Consider the following 23,787-nt stretch of genomic DNA (forward strand, 5'->3'; position numbering starts at 1 on the left):
ACTGCTTAGTCTCTGGAGAACTGCAGGAGCCTCTGGTGCATGTCATGCTGAGGGCTGTGAGAGAGGAAGCCCCAAGCCCAGATGAAAAAGCAGAACACATCTTGACATCTTAAAGCAACAAGCCAAAAAATTCTGTCTGCCACAGCCAACACTGTGGGGAAAGTCACTAACTTCAGAGAGTTGGGTAAGGAGTCCAGAGCAGTGGTTTTCAACTTTTTTCATCTCCTGACACAATGAACTAATTACAAAATTCTGCAGCACACAAAAGATATTTTTTGCTGATCTGACAAAAAAAATAGGTGTAATTTTGATTCATTCACACTGGATGACTGTTGTTTTTGGTGTTGCCCTTTTTTTTTTAATTCGACAATCTAAGGGACAAGAGGTAGTGCCTGTTTTAGTGTGTGTGTGTGGGGGGGGACACAGGAGTGCCTGCGGTGACACCAGTAAAAATCACTGTTTTCGAGAGAAACTGAATTCTTTGAACAGATCTTTCCAAGGGTATATCCTAAGAGATAGAGGATGGTAGGGAAAAACCGTGAAAGGTTTTCAGAAATGTTACAGAAGGAAACATTAGGAAGCTGTTCATGTCACCTGTTCTGACCCCTTTTTTTCTCTCAGCTAACAGTGGGAGCTGGATGAGTATGGCTACTTTGGAGAGCTAATTCCTTTCATGTAAAACTTAGGAAAAATAGAAAACAGACTAAGTTTAGGAGATGGTCTCAAGTTTGTATGGTTCGAACGGGACTGAAGCATTTTCTCACCAACAGGAATTGATTAAAAGTGATGTCTGTGGCTGTTGTCTCAGGAGGTCCCCGTGTCTGGCATCCCAAAATGCTTGATCTAGTTCCCCACCAAGCTCTGTGCTGTTGCTCTTAGATTGAATTGGAGTGCGGAGGTACAGGAGGAAAAGACAGAAAGTGTGGGAGTTGATAATCTTCCTGAAAGACATCGTGTGTATTAGCAGGCTATAGTTATTCCAATCAAAACAACTTAAACTTTTTCATGTGTTTTGCATACTGGGTATGAGTCTTGTCTTGGATGAAACTGATGTGATTTTGGAACATGCACAAAGTCTCATCATTTGGAGGCTGAGCTTTGCTGTCTGTCCTGCTACTGCACCTCACTCTGACTAGCAGGCATCAAATTTGATCCTGCTGTCCATTTGTGTGGGTGTTTTCCTGGCCTCTTTCTAGGGTAGATGCAGCTTCATAAAACTCAGAAAGAGCTTCTTCAACATAGACCTCTTAAGGCAGCTGAAGAAAATAATCTGTGAAGCAGATAAATGCTTTCCTGTGGATTATATCAGGCAAACAGTGTTTATATAAAAGGCTTGAACACATAAACCAATCGAAGAGTCTGATTTGACTCCTCTTTTACCCATCAGACAAAGCTTTTGTACATGGTACATTTAGAAAAGACTATTCACGTTCAGCACTCTGGCTGACGGTCTTTTCCTTTAGCCTGGGTTAAGTAAAGGGAATCTTCAAAGCATTGTTGAAATTCTGGAGGAAGCTTTGAAGCTTTTATTAGCTTCACTGGAAACCTTTGTTTCCTGGGAAGTTCACTCATGGAGTGTACAGGCTCTTCCAGAATCCTTTTCCTTAGCTGCAGGTAGTAAGTGACCTAGTCAGTGGGGTGCTATGGTAAGGTAAACTCAGTGTCTAAGCTGGTTCTGAGTCAACTGTTTCCTTTATCTTAATTCACCTATCTCTCTGATAGCAACATTATATACTCTCTCTGGTGACTCAGACAGTGGCTGTTAAATATGGAACTAACTGCTTCCCCTCGGCACCTTTCATCTCACTCAATGACACCATCACATGCCCAGTTGTCCTGTCTGACCATCTATCTCCTCCACTGTCACCACCCAACCTAGGGCTTACTGTCTGCTTTGATGGTTGTGGTGGCCTCATAGCAAGTTCTCTGCTGTTTCCTGCCTGCTTCCACATCTGGCTACCCTCAAAGTCTATTTTCCTTGGAAAACTAGAGTGATTCTTTAGAACTAAATCAAGATTATGTCATTCCCTTGCCTGCACCCCACAGTGGCTCTGGTGACTCAGACTAGAACCCAAAGTCCTTCTTTGGCACGGGGCCTACATGATCTGTGCTCAGCCATTTTGACCAGCACTCCAGGCACTCTCCCCTGCCCTCACTCCCTCCAGCCACACTGTCCACCTGGCTAGTCCCCTGGACATATCAGCCACACTTCCATCTTAAACTTGCCCTGGCTGGTTGGCCCAGCAGTAAAGTGTTGGCCTGGCGTGTGGAAGTCCTGGGTCTGATTCCCGGTCAGGGCACACAGGAGAAGCACCATCTGCTTCTCCACCTCTACTCCTCCTTTCCCATAGCCATTGCTTGAATGGTTCAAACAAGTTGGTCCTGGGTGTTGAGGATGGCTCCATGGCCTTGCCTCAGGTGCTAAAATAGCTCAGTTACCCTGTAATGGAATAGTGACCCCAGATGCGCTGAGCATCACCCAGTAGGGGGCTTGCTAGGTGGATCTCAGTTGAGGCACATGCCTGAGTCTGTTTCTGCCTCTCACTTAATAAAAAAAAGACGAGGATTCACTGGATCTTATTTCCTCTTCCTAGAGACATTCCCTTCAGGTCCGCACCAGCGTTCTTCCCCAGTTCTCCCAGGTCTGTGCTCAAATGCTCCCTCTTCCAACCACTGGATCTAAAATAGAAGTGCCCCTCCCCAATTCTCTTAACCTGTTTTTCCTTCCTAGCTCTAATTAGATGACATTCAGTCTGTTATTGACTGATCAGTTTATTTGTTCATTCATTTATTTATAATTTGTCTACCACTTCAAAGACAATGTGAACTCCACAATGATGGGGACTTTGGCGTATCACTGTATGTCTTTGTGCTGGGAACACGTAACTAATCAAGATGTCCCTGCTGGATTTCGAATAAAGCAGAGAACCAGAACCATCCCCACTGGTTTTGGTCTGCATGTAGAGACCAAATATTTGTGCGGGTATGGTGTTCAATAGTACATATGTTTTTAAAAATATTTCCTACCCTACTAAAGGTTTTCCATTCAATAGTCAAAGTTTATCTTAGATTAAGTTCCCTAAGGACTTCAGCGGTGACCTGGGTTTACCTTTAATGTAAGGATCACAGTAACTGAATTACTTGGCAATTTAATGGTTTTACAGTGCTGATCTGTGTAGACAGACAGCCATTGAAACCTGCTTGCCGTCTTTCCTTGGTGATTAGCAGGCACATTTTTAGCACCAGAAGAAACAGCCACATACTTATTTTTAAAGTAGGAGAGTTCCCATAATTATCGAAACACTCAGAGGTTACTTTAAAGAATTTTATATGACTAAAGGAGTTTTTTCTAGCAAGTTCTCTGCTGTTTCCTTCTGCTTCCACATCTGGCTACCCCCAAAGTCTATTTTCCTTGGAAAACTAGAGTGATTCTTTAGAACTAAATCAAGATTATGTCATTCCCTTACCTGCACCCCACAGTGGCTCTGGTGAGCAACCAATAGTCTTCCTACAAATTCTGTATGAGAGAAATTGGAGGTTGGAGATGGTAAAGGAAGTTGGATAAATGGTTTGAAGAACCTTGCAGAAGATAAAATAGCCCCATTCCATGAAATAATTTTGGGAGCATAATTGCTCTGAGCTGCTTTTAAAAAGTCAGGTGTATTGATATATAATTTACATGCAGTAAAGTTCAGTCTTTTAAAGAGTGTACAGCTGTGCATTTTGTTAAGTGCATACAATTTGTAACCACCATAATCAATATGTAGATTTCTGTCACCTGACCACATTTTTTGTGCCCCTTGGTAATCAGTTCTTCCAGTCAACCTTTGGCAACTACTGACCTGTTTTCTATCCTTAGAGTTTTTCCTTTTCCAAAATGTCATATAAATGGAATCAAACAGTATATAGCTTTTTGAATCTCACTGAGATTATTGCACTTGAAATACCCCTGGGCAGCATGTTATCAATAGCTTGTTCTTTTTTGTTGCTGTGTAGTATTCCATTGCACAGATATGACGTTTGCTTATCCATTCACCAGCTGATGGATATTTGGGTTGTTTTTAGTTTATGGTGATTATGAATAAAGCTATTGTGACACATTTTTTGTGGGAACATATGTTTTAATTTTTTCTTGAATAAATACCTACGGGTGGGGTTGCTGAGTCATACGGTGAGTATATATTTAACTTTATTTAAAAAATGGCCACACTTACTTCCAGTGTAGCTGTGCTATTTTCTGTCCTACCCGTAAGATTTGAGTTCGGCGAGCTGCTTTTAACCCCCAGTACTAATGTCCAGAACACTTTCCCTCCCAGAAGTGAACCACGGGACTTCTCTGTCCCCTTTGTCCCTTCAATTTGGTGTTCCAATGTCTTATACAGTATTTGGATCTTTAAATTACTTTTATTTAAAAGTCTTTTAGCCCTTCCCTGTTACCTGAGTTTCTGTTTCCTGTCTTTGCATATAATGGAGTTCACAAGTGTTTGACTTGCTTGTAATGAACTAAATTAAACTGAAGTGGAGGGTAGTGACAGCCCAGGGTGGGACTCTGCTGCAAGTGTAGCAGGCTCAGTGGCTTCTGTGCCAGCTGGCTGAGCCCTACCCCAGGGCTGGGGAGAGATCCTAGTATTTCTCATTAGCAGTGGGATACCATACTGGATTTTCATAGAGGTGAAGATTCATTTTGCCTTGGGTGGAGAAATCAGAAAAAAATCTGTGATTGCTCAAAGATACATAGATTTACCTTGGAGATACTAACTATGAAGTGTATAGACTTGTGAACAGATTTTCTCTGGAGCTAAATGCTGCTACTAACCACCTGCATGACCTTGGCCAACCTCTCTATGCCTTAGTTTCTTCATCTGTAGAATGGGGATAATAATAGTAGCTATGGCCTTGGCTGGTTGGCTCAGTGGTAGAGTGTCAACCCAGCATGTGGAAGTCCCAGGTTTGATTTCTGGTCAGGGCACACAGAAGAAGAGACCATCTGCTTGTCTCCCCTCCCCCTTCTCTCTCTATCTCTCTCTCTTCCTCTCCTACAGCCATGACTCCATTGATTCGAGCACGTTGGCCCCAGGCACTAAGGATGACTCAAACCTCCACCTTAGGTACTAGAAATAGCTCAGTTGAAAGCATGGCCCCAGTTGGACAGGTCATGGCCTCAGATGGGAGTTGCCAGGTGAACCCAGTCGGGGCACATGCAGGAGTCTGTCTCTCTATCTCCCCTCCTCTCACTTAAAAAAAAAAGTAGCTAGTAGTGGTGATTAAGTGATTAATATGTGCATCATGCTTAGAACAGCCTGGAACTATTAAGTGATATATGAGTGTTAATTGCTGCTGCTATTGTTATTAACTAAACTTTATTCCCAATAAAATGTGGTTTTCATGCATTTGTCTCACTTTCATAACTGCCAGGAATTATCTACCTGTTCAAAGAATGACTAACATTCAGTTTGCAGTGAGAACCAGAATTTGATGGCATTACCTAGAATAATGTCCTGTTTCTGATTGTCCTCAGATGCATGTGTTTATACACACACGTGTTGACTTGAGTCACATGTTCAAGTGACATCGGTTCTTGGGTCTAGCTGGCTTATTTCTCTGATCTTGGACGCTCAGGAGGCAGTTGTGATTTCTGGGTGACACTGTCCTCCTCCCTCTGTCCCTGCTTCTTCCATCTGCAGGGTTAAATTCACCATAGTTTGGTCACTACGTCAGGGTTAGAAGTTTGGGCACAAGATTTTTAATCATCGCTCTCTATCTCCTTTGTTTTTTTGCTTTTGTCTCTACAAAAAATGGTTATCTTTTAGCATGGCTTGGCGACTTTTTTTGGACATTTCTTTTCAGTGGCCATGTCTCCAGGGACCAGATACGGCTCGGCTTTCCCATTCGGGAACTGTGATATGTGAAAGTGCAGTCAAGTGGTCCCTGTTTGGAGGCACCACCCCTGGCTAGAGCATGGGGTCCCAGGGAATGGTGAGCATGAGTACAGCCAGCACACAGGTCCATCTGTACCCCTCAGGGACCAGGCGGGTTTGCCCATGTGAGCGCTGGCACTGACACAGGGCTGCTTCATTCATGCATGCCAGACTTATCAGAGGAGTGAAGAAGTTTATGTTGTTCTGAGCATTGTCTGCAGGCTAGCTCAGGTCTCACACATGCCCGGTTACTTCCAATGCTCTGAAAGCTGGGACTTAGAAAATGTAAAGTTGTGAGATGTACTACTGAATTCATAGCAGCCTTTCAGTTTGTTCTTCTGTAATGCCGGGGGCCAAGGCCAGGCAGGTCCACACTTGATTCAGGCAGATGGTAGAGAAATGGTGTTGGGCCATTCCATTTAATAAGAGTCTCACAATGTAGGATGAGCACACAGGCAAGGGGAAACCTCTTATCTGGCACACAACCAGCAAGAATGGCTCTTCACAGTGGCGACAGGCAATCCACCACCCACAAGCTCCCATCTCTCTCTGAATGCAAACACCCATAGCCTTACCTAGGCCATACATACGTGGTTCAGCCACACTCCCATGCACCAGTCAGACAAAGTGCTTGCAGCTGGTAACCATGCAGCAAACCTAACACAGCTGACCCACACCTACTAAACATGGTGTAAGGTATTTTTCCCCACCGAGAAGGAAGGAAGGGGCCAGAGCCACGAAGTGTGGAATAACAAAAGGCTTTATTGAGTACAGAGCACACATCCCGCTTGACGAGGTTCCCTGGCCCCGAGGAAAGATGGAGGCCAGGGAAGTCGCAAGGATTAAACCGCGTGGGAGATATTTAAAGGGTCCCTAGGGTGGTCGAGCTAATATGACGTGTTGAAATCTCACTGGCTGGCAGACGGTCGCTGTTTTCCATAGGGTTCCTGGGAAGTTTCTTTTGGTGCCCTTGGTTGTGGGCAGTCCTAGCCAAAGTTCCCGGACCTGAGCTTTCCCCATTATCCACCGACCTTACACATGGAACTACTGGAATGGAGGAGGGGAGGGTCACAAGAAAGTTATAACATTACAGAGGAGCTCCTTGTACTTGAAGGACTTGAGGTCCACCTGTAACATGCAACCAGAGACATTACTTAAAAGGAGAGAAAGGAGGTGAGAGGGACCCAGAGGCAGGCGGACATCACTCCCTGACCTGTCAGGAGGGCTGAGAAGCGCAGTGTGCGAGAGAGTGAACTCCAGCCCTCCGTTCTTATCAAGTGCAGCTTGTGAATCTATAGGATTTTTATTTGGTATTTGATATTCAGCTAGGAAAAAGAGCAAGGCCTAGCATACTAATCTGAGTTTTGTGAATATACGCACATGTGAAGCCAGTAAAGAGCAATAGGAAAGATTTGTCATCAGCAAGTGCTGAGCTGCATGGATCAACCCTGGCTAGGAAGCAAAAGAGGGGCCAGGATGCCATGGGTGCGGCGAGCCCACTGCTACCCCTGGGGCACCACCTGCCTCTGGCTGAGGACATAGAGAGTGTTCCATTCTGCGAAGAGTCTTCTGTCTCTTTTTCTTAGGGTAGCCATACATTTTGAGTGCACCCTGAATTGCCTGTAAGAGCACACTTCTGGCCAGTTGGGTCAGTGGTAGAGTGTCAGCCTGGCATGTAGAAGTCCCAGGTCTGATTCCTGGTCAGGGCACACAGGAAAAATGACCATCTGCTTCTTCACCTTTCCCCCTCTCCTTCTTTCTCTCTTTCTCTCCCACATCCATGGCTCAAGTGGTTTGAGCAAGTTGGCCCCTGGTGCTGAGGATGGATCTATGGCCTCACCACAGGTGCTAAAATAACTCAGTTGCCGAGCAAAAGAGCTGCAGCCCCAGGTGGCAGAGCATCAACCAGTAGGGGCTTGCTGGGTGGATTCCGGTTGGGGCACATGTGGGAGTCTGTCTCTCTGTCTACTGCCTCTCACTTATTTAAAAAACAACAACAAAACACATTCCTGTGGTTCATACTTGCTGAAGTTTAAGGATACCTGGAGGAAGTCATGGTGCTCCTTGAGGCACCTATGTCCAAGTGTTGCATTCTGTTCCTCTGTCTTGCAGCCTAGAACATTATGTGTTTGGGTATCGTGTATACTAATATATGTGTGTGTGTAATATATGTATGTATATATACATCAGTGTACTATCGTCCCCCTAACCCACAGTTTCACTCACTGTGTCAATTATCTGCAGTCAACTGCAGTCCAAAAATATTAAATAGAAAGTTTTAGAAATCAACAGTTTATATAAGTCCTGAATTGTGTGCTGGTATTCATTCTTAGGGTTGTGATGAAGTCTCATGCCATCTCACGTAGACCCGCCCAGGACATGAATCGTGCTGTTGTCCGACGTCTCCACGCCGTCCCTCATGAGTCAGCAGCCATCGTGGTTGTCAGACTGTCCTGGTATCACAGTGTTTCTAATCAAGTAACACTTATTTTACTTAATACAGTGACCTGAAAGTGCAAAGTGTTTAAACTGTAACATAGGTGTGTATATGCAGGAAAACACACAGCATATACAAAGTTCAGTACTACTTGCAGTTTCAGGTATTCACTAGGGGTCTTAGAGCATACCCCCTGCAGATAGGAAAGGACTGCAAGGTTGCTAAATATAAAGTTGGCTCTTTCTGTATGTTTTAGTTTAGGCTGCTATGACAAAATATTACAGACTGGGTGGCTTAAACAACACACATTCATTTCTCACAGTAGTTGAAATGGGGAGGTCCAACATCAAGGTACTGGCAGATTGAGTTACCAGTGAGGACTCACTTCATGGTGTGCAAACAGCTGCCTCCTGGCTGTGTTCTCACACCATACAGAGCAGAGAGAAGAAGCAAGCTCTCTGTATCTCTTCTTTTAAGGGCACTAATCCTGTCATGAGGGATCCACTTCATGACTTATTTACCTCCCAAAGGCCCCACCTCCTAATGCCATTAGGGGTTAGGATTTCAACAAATGAATTTGGTGGGGGGCACAAACATTCAGTCCATAACACTGTATTTGGATGCTATAAACAATATAAAATCATATTTACAAGCTCGTATCTCTTTCAAACACCAAACTGAGTTTTCCACCAATGTCAGTTTGCTACTCCGTTATTCATTTGTGGTTGCTATTAGGCAAGTAATAAGAGGCACCACCAAGTTTGAAAAGAAAATGATGAGCAAGCTTAACATCGAGAATTCTGCCCATTAACTTAATTTTTCCACCTGTGAATTTGGATAATACTCATATCCTTTGAATTTGGAAGCAGAAGACCTCCTAGGGTTTTTGAAGAAACAATTCAAAAATGTTCAAAAAACTGACTTCCTTCTAAAGACCTATGCTGTAATGCAGTGTATGGGAAGCTCACCCAGCAGTGGCATAAAACCCATACAGTGAGACCTGTGTCCCCATCAGAAGATATCCCCAAGGACAGAGGGTGGGGTGTTTCTGGATCTCACCAGGGAGGGTGGTGGTGCTTAATTTAGCTCCCTCTCCTTCATGTGTCCCCACATCAGTTGCTATTTTGATGGTGAGCATCTTCCTGCAGCTGGCGGTGTGCTGATTGCCAGAGCCATCAGGGGGGCAGGGGCGGGGTGAGGAGCTGTCCCTGTCACTTTTTCAGCATCAACGTGTTGAGCACAGGACTCGTGCCTATGAAATAATAAAATCATTCAATACAAGATAAGAGTCCTGCTTACAAAAACCCAGTTTTGTTTTAGAGAAAAAAATATATACACATGAGATACAAATAACCCTTAAGACAAGTGAAGGCAAAAAGATCATTACACAGTCAAATTGTACATTGATATGCACATTAATCTCTGACTTAGTGAAGACTATTGACATTTAGTTAGTAAAAAATGTAGTGTTTAGGAAAATATTCCCTGTTCTGTGGGTATTATGCTAATGTGTAAAAATATCACAATCATAATAGTCCAGAGTCACAGAATATCCTATAAATTTCTTCACAAAATAAAATGGGCTGGTGTTAATACTCTTAAAAATTCTATTATTTGTTTTATTTCAAGCTTTCTTTACTCCCCCCAGTATTAAAATGAAGCCTCGGCTGTTTAGCGTGTCGCTGAGAGCTGTCCTTTTCTCTTTCCAAAGGCATTGTGGTGGGCCCAGTGATCTTGGAAGGCATTGCAGTGGGCTCAGTGATCTTGGAAGGCATTGCCGTGGGCCCAGTGATCTTGGAAGGCATTGCGGTGGGCCCAGTGATCTTGGAAGGCATTGCGGTGGGCCCAGTGATCTTGGAAGGCATTGCGGTGGGCCCAGTGATCTTGGAAGGCATTGCAGTGGGCCCAGTGATCTTGGGAGGGCTCCCCCCACTGGCCCTGCCGCCCTAGTCCCCACCTCACCTTCCTGGTGCTGTCATTGCTCCTGTGCCTCTAACCTTGGCTCCTACACATGACAGATAGTCACTGACTAACAGTTTTTTCATGAAGTTGGGTGGCCCCAGCCTCAATGTGAGCGGAGTGGTGCCTTGGGCACCAGTATAGTAAGTATATGACAAGAGGTGGGAGTAGAGAGAATGGGGTTGTCCCCACACTGTGCAGGCATGCCAGGCCTGTGGCTGTTGTGTGTTTCCAGTCGTTAGACACCTTCTAATAGGTACATAGTTGTGATGCTTTGAAGGCACTTTATTGTTTTTTTACAACTGCTCAAATAAAAATAATAGTTTCTGTTGACTGATTGATTGATATGGTTAGTCCAACCCTGGATGGTTGAGAATTAACTGTAGTGGTTATTTATAATCCGATGTTTGGCACGGATTCACGAGAGAGAAAGGGCCCCGAGGAAGAGATTAGGCAGTCAGGGAAGGCCGCATAGAAATTTGGAGGTGTCTGAGCTCATTCCTGAAAAACATCTTGAGACATATATGTGGGTAGGGAGGAAACACCCATGGCTCTGGGAGGCCGTGCTCATGGCTCCGGGAAAATATCTTGGAGAACTTTCTTTCCTTGCTATCGGCATCTCGGGAAAGAGAGGCAGGAAGCAGAGGCCTGCAGGGTAGGTGAGGTCTCACAGGCTAAGTTAGGTCTTGCCAGGTGAGTCCGGTCTTGTGGAGCCTCGTCCTGACGGTCTGGAATGAAGGTCCTTTGGATTCCTGCTGGAGGAGGCCCAAGACCCTGCTAAGTGCTCTGGACCTAAAGCCACTTGGTACTGTAGTTGTTGAGAGCACTGGACTGGCTCTTCACTGTGGGCACCTTCATGGGCACCTCCTGTCCAGCCTCAGTCGTCTGGAGCATGAAGGTAAAAGTGTGTCTTTCTCTGGCATGTGTCTTCCCTCCAGATGCAGTTGGTTGGGAATCAGTCACAAAGTTGTGTCAGGGTTTTTGCATTGAGATTGGTCATTGTCTGAAAGTCAAGCTTAAGTTTATTTTTTACCTGGAAGAAATGCTTAAGAAAGGTGGAGAGAGGCCTGGAGAGACAGGATCAGGTAGGTCTCCTGGGTCTGACCCTGAGGGGTGCAGCTCTTCCTGCCTCATGAGCCATATTGATTCTTTTTTTCCTAATGTCCTGTGTCTCTCAAGGTTTTCCTGCTTTTCTACATGTTTACCTTGTTTACTAAATTTCAAACTATCACTTAATTTGGACCCTTTCTTGCTGTGATCTTGCTCTTTTCTTTTCTTAATGTATCTTGAGTGTGACAAAGCTGAATTCTTATTTTGTTTTTCTCTAAATAACTATTCTGAAGTTTTACCATCTGGACCAGGGATCAGGAACCTATGGCTCGTAGGCCAGATGTGGCTCTTTGATGGCTGCATCTGGCTTGCAGACAAATCTTTAATAAAAAAATTAATAATGTTAAAAATATAAAACATTCTCATGTATTACAATCCGTTCATTTCCTACCGCTCATGTTCATGGCTGCAGGTGGCTGGAGCCAATCACAGCTGTCCTCTGGGACAACACCAAATTTTTATTGGATAAAGTGTAATGTACATGGGTCATTGTGAGGTCAGGAAGTAAACTTCCCTCCTTTTAATCAAGTAGTCAGCTAGCTGATTTTAGAAACCCCTTTGACGAAGAAGATGGCTAAAAGAAAAAAAGATGAGGAGTATTGTACTTTTCAGCATGAATGGACAGAGGAATTTGCCTTTGTGGAGACAGCAGGTTCTGCAGTGTGTCTAATATGCAATGATAAAATTGCATCAATGAAACGGTCAAATATAAAGCGGCACTTCAACACACGCCATACTACATTTGCATCGAAGTATCGAGTGGGAGACAACAGGAAGAAAGCATGTCAAGAGCTACTGTGCAGAGTGCAAGCTAGTCAACAGCAACTCCGTGTTTGGACCCAACAAGGTGACTGGAATTCGGCTAGCTTTGCTGGTGCCTTAGCAATTGTGAGAAACGGAAAGCCATTCACAGATGGGGAGCATGCCAAAACATTCAGGCTTGATATTGCCAATGAACTTTTTTGACGACTTTTCAGATAAAGACAAGATAATCAAACGGATGAAAGACATGCCTCTGTCGGCAAGAACTGTTCACGATCGTACCATCATGATGGCAAATCAAATTGAGGCAACACAAGTGAAGGACATAAATGCAGCACCATTCTTTTCTCTCGCTTTGGATGAGTCAACAGACGTAAGCCATTCATCCAGGTTCAGCGTGATTGCAAGGTATGCTGTCGGTGACACACTACGTGAGGAAAGTCTTGCTGTTCTGCCTATGAAAGAGACAACAAGAGGGGAGGATTTATTCAAGTCTTTCACTGAGTTCACTAAAGAAAAAAATCTACCGATGGATAAACTTAAAAAAATCTACTGATGGATAAACTTATTTCGGTATTGATGGTGCTCCGCGCATGGTGGGGAAAAACAGAGGATTCGTAGTGCTTCTTCATGAACATGAAAAGAGACCCATCCTAAGTTTTCACTGCATCCTACATCAGGAGGCACTTTGTTCTCAGATGTGTGGCGAGCAGCTTGGTGAAGTGATGTTGCTGGTCATTCGGGTGGTCAACTTTATTGTTGCCCGAGCTTTAAATGATCGCCAGTTTAAAACACTCCTGGATGAAGTTGGGAATAATTATCCTGGTCTGCTTCTGCACAGCAGTGTGCGTTGGTTGTCAAGAGGGAAGGTGCTCAGCCGTTTTGTGGCTTATCTGAGTGAAATCCGGACTTTTCTTGAAATGAAAAATGTCAAGCATCCTGAGTTAGCTAACACTGAGTGGCTCCTGAAGTTCTACTATCTCGTGGACATGACTGAACATCTGAACCAGCTCCATGTGAAAATGCAAGGCATTGGAAATACAGTCTTATCCCTCCAAAAAGCAGTGTTTGCATTTGAAAACAAGCTGGAACTCTTTATCACTGACATTGAAACAGATTGTTTACTACACTTTGAAAAACTGGGAGAGTTTAAAGATGCATGCACAGCAAGTGACCCTGCTCAACATCTTGATCTTCAGCAGCTAGCGGGCTTCACATCTAATCTCCTGCAGTCATTCGAAGCGTGCTTTGGAGAATTTCATGAGTCATTCATATTTTTAAGTTCATCACCCATCCACACGAGTGTGCGGTGGACAGCGCCAACTTGAGTTACATCCCCGGTGTCTCCGTCAGAGATTTTGAGCTAGAAGCTGCTGACCTGAGGCCTCAGACATGTGGGTGAATAAGTTCAAGTCACTGAATGAAGATTTGGAATGACTTGCTCGACAGCAAGCAGAGTTGGCGAGCAAACACAAGTGGGGAGAGATGAAAAACTTCAACCCGCAGACTGGCTGATTGTCAAAACTTGGAACACGCTTCCCATCACATACCACACACTGCAGCGTGTGAGTATTGCTGTACTGACAATGTTTGGCTCTACGTATGCATGTGAGCAGTTTTTCTCACATCTAAAGAACGTTAATACCAACCTACGATCACGTTTAACCGATGGAAGTCTTAACACCTGCATGAAGCTTAACCTCACCACGTATCAACCAGAGTACAAAGCCATCAGCAAAACTATGCAGCACCAGAAGTCACATTAATGGTAAGAAGTACTTTATTCATCAGTGGTTAGCAACAGCATAACAACGTTATTAAAAAGAATTCAAAGACTTATTGTGCTTTAAATGTATTGGTCTTACATAAAATGCACACATTTACTTGTATTTAGTGTTAAACATATTGTATGGCTCTCAGGGAATTACATTTTAAAATATGTGCCGTTCATGCTCTGTCAGCCAAAAAGCTTCCCGATCCCTGATCTAGAGACAGATTTTTCCTTTGTCTTTGGGCAAACCAGATTTCTTGAACTAACGCTTCAGGTACAGGCCTTTCAGATTCCTGCTGTACCCTTGGGCTCTTGATCTCCACTGTAGATCTTCCTTCTAACAGAAGAGAGAGTGGTATGGATTCCTCTTCTGCCCTTGCCACTGGCTTCTTGTGGTTCTCTTAGCATTTGCTCTTTCTGAAGAATTTCTTTCTTCTTTCTTTTGTGGCCAGTACAGAGAGAGAGTCCCCTTTTCCAAAGCCGAAAAATTCTTCCCCAGTTTAGTATCCTGAGAAGGAGCCCGAGAGGAAACAGAGGCTTAAATTGGTCTAGTCTTGCTCACAAGGCTGCAAAGCTTTTTAGCAATAAACAGATTTATGGGGGAGGAGGAAAAAGGACTTTATTTTTGGCACAGAAAGCAACCTACTTAAACCCAAGAGTTTGTCTATGTTCACCACAGCCACCTATGTGGTTTCCCGTTGTGAGTCGTGAGTTCATGAATTTCACCAGGCAGTGGTGAGGATACTGTTTCTTTGTTTTGAGGGAACTTCAAATGAGTCAACTCCTCTGTGGCCTCTTCACACCACGCACCAATTTCCTTATAAGCTGCTTCAGCTGCGGCTCCTGGGGAAGAACCCCACTCTTGCAGTAAAGGTAAGACAGGCTCTGACACTGTGTCTCCCATTTGCTTCTAAAAACCGAGAACTGGTCCCATTTGTGGTCTGTACAATGCTGGCGTGTCACTGGCTGCCATCCAATCATGTGCATGAGCAGACTGATTCCTTAAATGACTTTTTCAAAAGGTAATACAAGGAAGTTCTGAACAGACATCAAGAGGACATAGGAGGGTGTGCCTTAGTAGCTTAAAATAAAATATTTCCCCAAATCAACCCTAACCACTAACCAGCTAACCCACTAATATACCTCTGTTGGGGCCCTCCAGGCTGCAGCCTCGCTTGTGTTCATTAGTGCCCCTATCTCAGGCTGAGTCACCAGGATTCCACATAGGCAGTCAGCTATTGGGGGTGAAAGGAACGAGTCTACTGCCATGTGAGTTGCCCTGTGTCCAGACTACTCGCCATTAGGAAAATCACACGAGCAAATGTGTGTTTGTATTAGCACTGATCCATTGCACTTCCAGTACGAGTGAGGTTCTCCTTCATACCCCACCTTGGAGGAGAATGAATGCTGAAGATTGTGTTGCTCTGGAATTAATGGCATGACGAGGTTCCAACCCAGTCACTCTGCACGCCCTGGGCCATTACTCTAGTGTCCTAAATTTTGTATCCACTGTTTCTCTTCTTCTAAGGAATGGGGTCTTTGTCGGTCCCTCATGGCCATACATGAGGAGTTCTAACGCTTGGTTTTCTCGAGTCTCTTTGTTACAGGGCGTCTCTTCCTCAAGCCCCTGATTTGGATCTGATGTAAATGTGTTCTAGAAAGTACTCGCATTTACTCAGGATAACTCGTGTCTTCAGAACAACTATGTAAAATTTCAGTTACCACGGAACCCTTAGAGCTTTAGAGAATCATTACAAAGAAATGATTTTATTCACTGAGTTTAAGATGGAGAAAATAAATACTTTTTTTCTCTTTATTATTAATTTTAATGGGGTGACATTGATTAATTAGGGTACATAGATTCAGAGAAAACATCTCCAGGTTATTTTGACATTTGATTATGTTGTATACCCATCATCCAAAGTCAAAATGTCTTCCATCACCTTCTATCTGGTTTTCTTTGGGCCCCTCCTCTACCTTCACCCCCTCCCTCTCCTCCTTTACCGCCCCCCCCCCCCGTAACCACCGCACTCTTGTCCATGTTCCTGAGTCTCATTTTTTCTGTCCCACCTATGTATGGAATCATATAGTTTTTAGTTTTTTCTGATTTACTTATTTCACTCAGTATAATGTTATCAAGGTCCATCCATGTTGTTGTAAATGATCCGATATCATCGTTTCTTATGGCCGAGTAGTATTCCATAGTGTATATGTACCACATCTTCTTTATCCAGTCATCTATTGAAGGGCTTTTTGGTTGTTTTCATGTCTTGGCCACTGTGAACAATGCTGTGATAAACATGGGGCTGCATGCATTTTTACATACCAGTGTGTTTGAGTTTTGGGGGTATATACCCAGTAGAGAGGGTCATATGGTAGTTCTATTAATTTTTTGAGGAACCACCATACTTTCTTCCGTAATGGTTGTACTACTTTACATCCCACCAACAGTGGATGAGTTCCTTTTTCTCCACAGCCTAACACTTGTTATTACCTGTCTTGTTGATAATAGCTAATCTAACAGGTGTGAGGTGGTATCTCATTGCAGTTTTGATTTGCATTTCTTTAATAGCTAATGAAGATGAGCATCTTTTCATATATCTGTTGGCCATTTGTATTTCTTCCTGTGAGAAGTGTCTGTTCATGTCCTCTTCCCATTTTTTTATTGGATTGTTTGCTTGTTTGTTGTTGAGTTTTATGAGTTCCTTGTATATTTTGGAATTAGGCCCTTATCTGTGCTGTTGTTTGAAAATATCATTTCCCATTTAGTTGGCTGTCTGTTTTGTTGTCAGTATCTCTTGCTGTGCAAAAGCTTCTTAGTCTGATGTAGTCCCATTCATTTATCTTTGCCTTCACTTCCCTTGCCTTTGGAGTCAAATTGAAAAAGTGTTCTTTATGGCCAAGGTTCATGAGTTTAGTACCTATGTTTTCTTCTATGTAATTTATTGTTTCAGGTCTTATATTTAGGTCTTTGATTCATTTTGAATTAATTTTAGTACAACGGGACAAACTGTAGTCCAGTTTCATTCTTTTGCATGTGGCTTTCCAGTTTTCCCAGCACCATTTATTGAAGAGGCTTTCTTTTCTCCATTGTGTGTTGTTGGCCCCTTTATCAAAGATTATTTGACTATATACATGAGGTTTTATTTCTGGGCTCTCTATTCTGTTCCACTGGTCTGAGTGTCTATTTTTCTGCTAATACCATGCTGTTTTGATTATTGTGGGTTTATAATATAATTTGAAGTCAGGTATTGAATGCCCCCAGCTTCATTCTTTTTCCTTAGGATTACTTTGGTTATTTGGGGGTTTTTATAGTTCATATAAACCTGATGATTTTTTGTTCCATTTCTTTAAAAAATGACATTGGAATTTTGATGAGAATTGCATTAAATTTGTATATCGCTTTGGGTAACATAGCCATTTGACTATATTTATTCTTTCTATCCAAGAATAAGGAATATTTTTCCATTTCATTGTATCTTTTTTGATTTCCCTTAACAATATTTTGTAGTTTTCATTATATAGGTCCTTTACATTCTTTGTTATGTTTATTCCTAGGTATTTTATTTTTTTGTTGCAACCATGAAGGGAATTATTTTTTTTGAGTTGTTTTCTGATGTTTCATTGTTGGCATATAGGAAGGCAATAGACTTCTGTGTATTAATTTTGTATTCTGCAACCTTACTGTATTGGTTTATTGTTTCTAGTAGTCTTTTTGTGGAGTCTTTGGGGATTTCGATGTATAGGATCATATCATCTACAAAAAGAGAAACCTTTACTTCTTCTTTCCCAATATGAATGCCTTTTATTTCTTTCTCTTGTTTGATTGCTCTGGCTAAAACTTCCAGCACTATGTTGAATAAGAGTGGAGAGAGTGGACAGCCTTGTCTTGTTCCTGATTTTAGAGGAAAAGTCCTTAGTTTTATGCCATTTAATATGATGTTAGCTGATAGTTTGTCATAAATGGCTTTTATTATATTGAGATATTTTCCTTCAATACCCATTTTATTGAGTGTTTTAAACATAAAAGGATGTTGCCTAAGTTGCACAGTGGATAGATCATCGGACTGGGATGCAGCGACCCAGGTTCGAGACCCCAAGGTCGCCAGCTTGAACACCGGGCTCATCTGGTTTGAGCAAAGCTCACCAGCTTGAAGCCAAGGCTTGAGCAAGGAGTTACTCGGTCTGCTGAAGGCCCACGGTCAAGGCACATAAGAGAAAGCAATCAATGAACAACTAAGGTGTCACAATAAAAAACTAATGATTGATGCTTCTCATCTCTCTCCGTTCCTGTCTGTCTGTCTGTCCGTATATATCCTTCTCTCTGACTCTCTGTCTCTAAAAAATAAACAAACAAACATAAAATGATGTATTTTATCAAATGCCTTTTCTGCATCTATTGATAGGATCATATGGTTTTTGTTCTTTGTTTTGTTGATATGGTGTATTACATTAACCATTTTAAGTATGTTGAACCATTCTTGTGATTCTGGGATGAATCCCACTTGATCATGATGTATTATTTTTTTAATGTATTGTTGTATTTGATTTGCTAGTATTTTGTTTAGTATTTTAGCACCTGTATTCATTAGAGATATTGGTCTGTAGTTTTCTTTTTTTGTATTGTCCTTGCCGGGTTTTAGTATCAGGGTTATGTTGGCCTCATAAAATGTGTTTGGAAGTATTGCTTCTTCTTCAATTTTTTGGAAAACTTTGAGTAGAATAGGAACCAAGTCGTCTTTGAATGTTTGATAGAATTCACTAGTGTAGCCATCTGGGCCTGGACTTTTATTTTTGGGGAGGTTTTTGATAGTTGTTTCTATTTCCTTACTGCTTATGGGTCTGTTTAGGCTTTCTGCTTCTTCATGACTCAGTCTAGGAAGATTGTATTGTTCTAGGAATTTATTCATTTTGTCTATATTGTGAAATTTGGTGGCATATAGTTTTTCATAGTCTTTGACAATAATTCTTTGAATATCTATGATATCTGTGGTGATTTTCCTCTTTCATTTTGGATTTTGTTTATATGAGTCCTTTCTCTTTTTCCCTTGGTGAGTCTTGCCAAGGGTTTGTCAATTTTGTTGATCTTTTCAAAGAAACAGCTTCTTGTTTAATTGATTTTTTCCATAGTTTTTCTGTTATCTATTTCATTTATTTCTACTTTTATTTTTATTATTTCTTTTCTTCTGCTGGTTTTGGGTTGCCTTTGTTCTTCTTTTTCTAGTTTCTTAAGATGTGAAGTTAAATGGTTTACTTGGGTTCTCTCTTGTTTGTTCATATAGGCCTGTAGTGATATGAACATCCCTTTTATTACTGCTTTTGCTATATCTCCAAGATTCTGATATGTCATATTGTTATTTTTGTTTGTATGTATCTTTTGATCTCTGCTTTTATTTCTTCTTTGACCCACTCATTTTTTTAAAAGTATGTTGTTTAATTTCCACATTTTTATGCATTTGTTTACCTCTTTTTTGCAGTTGAATTCTAGTTTCAAAGCTTTATGATCATAGAATATGCTTGGTATAATTTCAATCTTTCTGAGTTTGTTGATGTTATTTTTGTGTACCAACATATGTTCAGTTCTTGAGAATGTTCCATGTACACTGTAGAAAAATGTATACTCTGGCACTTTGGGATGAAATGTCCTGTAGATATCTATCATATTCAATTGTTCTAGTGTTTCGTTTAAGGCCAATATTTCTTTATTGATTTTCTTTTTGGATGAACGGTCTAGAGCCGTCAGCAGTGTATTGAGGTCTCCAAGTATGATTGTATTTTTGTCGGTTTTTCTCTTTAGGTCACTCAGTAGCTGTCTTATAAATTTTGGTTCTCCTTGATTTGGTGCATATATATTAAGAAGTGTTATGTCTTCTTGATTCAATGTCCCCTTTTTCATTATGAAATGACCGTCTTTGTCTCTAATTATCTTTTCTGTCTTGTAGTCAGCATTGTTAGATATGAGTATGGCTACACCTGCTTTTCTTTGGATATTATTTGTTTGGAGAATATTTTTTTTAACCCGTCACTTTGAATTTGTTTTTATTCTTGTAGCTTAGATGTGTTTCTTGAAGGCAGCATACAGTTGGATTTTCTTTTTTAATCCATTCTGCTACTCTGTGTCTTTTTATTTTTTGAGATCAATCCATTTACATTTAGTGTAATAATTGACACTTGAGGGTTTTCTATTGCCATTTTATATATTGCTTTCTGATAGTTTTGTATCTTGTTTGGTTCTTTTGTTTTTCTATCATTTGTTTTTGTTTGGTTGTAATCCATACTTCTTTCCTCTGTTACTTCTTTTTTCAAGCCATGTGCTTCTGTGGTGATTTTTTCAGGGGTGGTTACCATTAAGTAATGGAAAGGATACATATCATGTTCATTGTAGTACATTATCTCATGAGTGCTTCTGCACTCCATCCTCCTTTGCTACTGTTAATCTTTGTCCTCTCCCCTTTTTTGTTTTTGTTGTCACAGATTAATCTCGTTTTTATTGTGATCTTGATGGAGCTTTTACTTGTAGTTTTGTTTTGTTTTGTTCTTTGTATCTGGTCAGAAAACCCCCTTTAGTATTTCCTGAAGTGGGGGTTTTCTGGTGATGAATTCCCTCATCTTTTCTGTATCTGTGAATGCTTTTATTTCTCCTTAGTATTTGAATGATAGCTTTGATGGATGTAGTATTCTTGGCTGTTAGTTTCTCTCTTTCAGTACTTTAAATGTTGGAGTCCACTCTCTTCTAGCTTGTAGTGTTTCTGCTGAGAAATTTGATGATAATATAATGGGTCTTCTTTTATATGTTGTATTCTTTTCTTTTTCCCTGGCTGCCTTGAGAATTTTTTCTTTGTCATTTTTTTGTGACAATTTTATTATGATGTGCCTTAGAGCAGGTTTGTTAGGATTAAGATAACTCGGTATACTGTTTGCTTCTTGAATTCGAGGCTCTAATTCTTTCTTCAGGCTTGGGAAGTTCTCGTCTATTATTTGTTTGAATATGTTCTCCATTCCATTTTCTCTCTCTTCTCCTTCTGATATACCCATTATTCTTACATTGCTCTTTCTGATTGAGTCAGATAATTCCTGTAGGGCTTTCTCATTTTTTTTTTAAAATTCATGAATCTCGCTCCTCTTCTCTCTGTAGTGTCTCTAGTTGCCCGTCTTCTATGTCACTGATTCTCTCCTCTATCTAGTCTGTTCTATTAGGTAAGCTTGTTACCTCGTTTTTCAGTTCATGAATTGAGTTTTTCATCTCTGTTTGATTTGTTTTCATAGTTTCAGTTTGCTTGGTGATATAGTCTTTTTGTTCATTGAATTGTTGTTTTAGCTTCCTAAATTGCCTTTCTTTGCTTTCTTGTATTTTCCTGAGTATTTTTAGGACTTCAATTTTAAATTCTCTGTCATTTAACTCCAAGGTTTCCAAGGTATTGAAATTTTTTTCTCTAGATTTTTCCTCATCTATCTGAACTACACCTCTGTTTTTTGTATTCATGATATTTTAATTCTTTTTTCTTAATAGCATTTGAGACTTGTTTTGTTACTAACACTACTAAGATTTGATAAAAAAAAAGAATAATAAAATTTTTTTTGAGAAAATACAATGAAAATTCTATTGTGCTAAGTGAACAAAAATGCATAGAATGGAGGGCCTGAGTTGGGGGGAAGTGACAAAGAGACAACAAATGAGGTAAAAACCCACAAAATGCCACAAGGAAAAAATTGAATCAAGAATAAAATAATTTGTTTGTAAATGACGTTCGAATGAGAGAAAAAGTGAAAGAGAAAAGAAGTAAAAGAGAAAAAATAATACAGTGAAAAATAAATATTCTCTTGTATTAAATGGAACAAAAACTATGTAGAATGGAGAGCCAGAGTTGGGGGGAAATGATAGTGATAAAAGTGAAGTAAAAAGCACACAAAATGCCACAAAGAAAAAATTTGAATTCAGAATGAAATTTTGTTTATGAATAAGGATCAAATGAGAGAAAAAGTGAAAGAGATAAGAAGAAACAAAGAGAGAGAGAGAGAAAAAAGGAAGAAAAAAAAAGTTAAGGTTTTTGGAATGTAACCCTCATAGAAAAAAACAAGAATGGAAAATATAAAACTATGGGTAATAAAGTTCAAAACGAAAAGGAAAGAATAAAACAGAAAGAGGATAAAATGACCAAGGTTGAAGAATAAAAGGATTAAAAATACAAGAAAAAAAATGGAAAAAGTTATAAAGACTGTGGATTTTTTCTGGTTTTGAGATGTTATCTTCTTCCTTTTTCTTTTTTCTCTCTCTTTTTGGCTGGTGGTGCTGTACCCCAGGTTCTGCCTCTGTGTCACTCTTAGGCAGATATTTGTAGTTGATGTGTTGCTGTGGTGATGACATAAACTAGGCCTCAGTCCTGTTGGTAGGCGGGGCTTGTTAGTGTTTGCAGGCTCCCACAATGGGGGAGTTTGTTTTCCCAGTGCCTCTTCCCATGTCTTTCCTTCCTGAGCCACAGCCTGGGGACCCAGCTGTGACGTTGCCCCAGCCACTGCTTGGAGATCAGGAGGCTCTAAGAGCTGCCAACTCCCCCCTCTGTTCCTGCTCAAAGCCAGGTTCTGGGTAAGGCTTTGCCAGCCAGAGCTACCAATGTAATCAGGCAGGGCTGGGAGCCGATTGCATTTCAGGTGTCTTTCTATGAGCCTCCATGCATGTCTAGTATGCCTCAGCACTCTGCGGGTCTACTCTCCCCAGGCTTTTTGCATTTTGTAACCTGTATCGGCTGGCGGGAAGATGCCCCAGTCACTGCTTGCAGAGCAAGAGGTCCTAAAAGCTGTCAAGTCCCTCCTCCAGGTTCACTCAAAGCACAGCTCTGTTAAGAAGGCTTTGTCAACCAGAGCCACCAGCTTAAGCAGGCAGGGGAGTGAGCTGACTTCTGGTCAGGCTCCTTTCTAAGGTTCCCCAGGTATGTCTAGTTAAATTTGCCTCAGCACTCTGCGGGTCTGCTCTCCATAGGCTTCTCCCTTGTTGGGAAGCTTACAGCCCAGCCCACCCAACTTCTGCAGTGTTCTCTAAGGTCTCTTCTGTGGGAATGTGCTTTTTAACCCGTATCAACTGGCGGGAAGTTGCCCCAGCCACTGCCTATAGAGCGAGAGGCCCTAAGAACTATCACGTCCCTCCTCTGGGTCCGCTTAAATCGCAGCCCTGGGAAAGAAGGCTTTGTCAGCCAGAGCCGCCAGTGTAAGCAGGCCGGGCAGTGGGAAGGCTCCTTTCTAAGGGTTCCAGGGTATGTCTAGTTTGCCTCAGTGTTCCGCAGGTCTGCTCTCCAGAGGCTGCCTGCTCCAGCAAGCTGCCTGCACGCCTTACCCCCACCACTTCCTCAGCTCTCCTCCGTGGGAATGTGCTTTGTTAGCCTGTATGGCTGGCGGAGTCACTGTGCCCAGACAGGTCCAGGTGTAGGGAAGCCAGCTGTTGCACACTTCCCGTGTGCTGTTGGTTGGGGAGCCGAGATTATACAGAAACTCTGGCTACAAACCACACAGAAGGCCACTGCTGACAGTCTCCGACCTGGCCCCTCCATCCAGGAATGTGGGCATCCTCACCCAAAGCGCCAGGTAGAACCATGGAGCCACTCACAAACCACCCGCGATTGCATACCAGGAAACTGGGAGTGAACCGCAGGCAACCCACTTGGCCACCTATTCTGGGGTCTGCTTCAGGTGCTAGCTCCATGTCAGCGATCTTAGGCTGAGCCGACTGCACACTCGCTTCTTCCCTCTTCCCTATCCCTCCCTTCCTCTCAGTTCCAAGTGAAAGCAGCCCTTTCTCAGGTCAGTGAGGGAAGCGGAATACTCCATTCTCTGTCTTA

At 42.0% G+C, this 23,787-nt stretch overlaps 1 protein-coding gene across 6 annotated transcripts in view; it reads left to right on the top strand.

Annotated features, from left to right (window-relative positions):
* The window catches only part of SVIL (supervillin), a 304,969-nt gene that overhangs the window by 65,071 nt on the left and 216,111 nt on the right, over window positions 1–23,787 (top strand). The gene's annotated exons all lie outside the window — the stretch shown is intronic.

Source organism: Saccopteryx bilineata, chromosome 5 (assembly GCF_036850765.1).
Source record: "Saccopteryx bilineata isolate mSacBil1 chromosome 5, mSacBil1_pri_phased_curated, whole genome shotgun sequence".
NCBI classification, from domain to species: Eukaryota; Metazoa; Chordata; class Mammalia; order Chiroptera; family Emballonuridae; genus Saccopteryx; species Saccopteryx bilineata.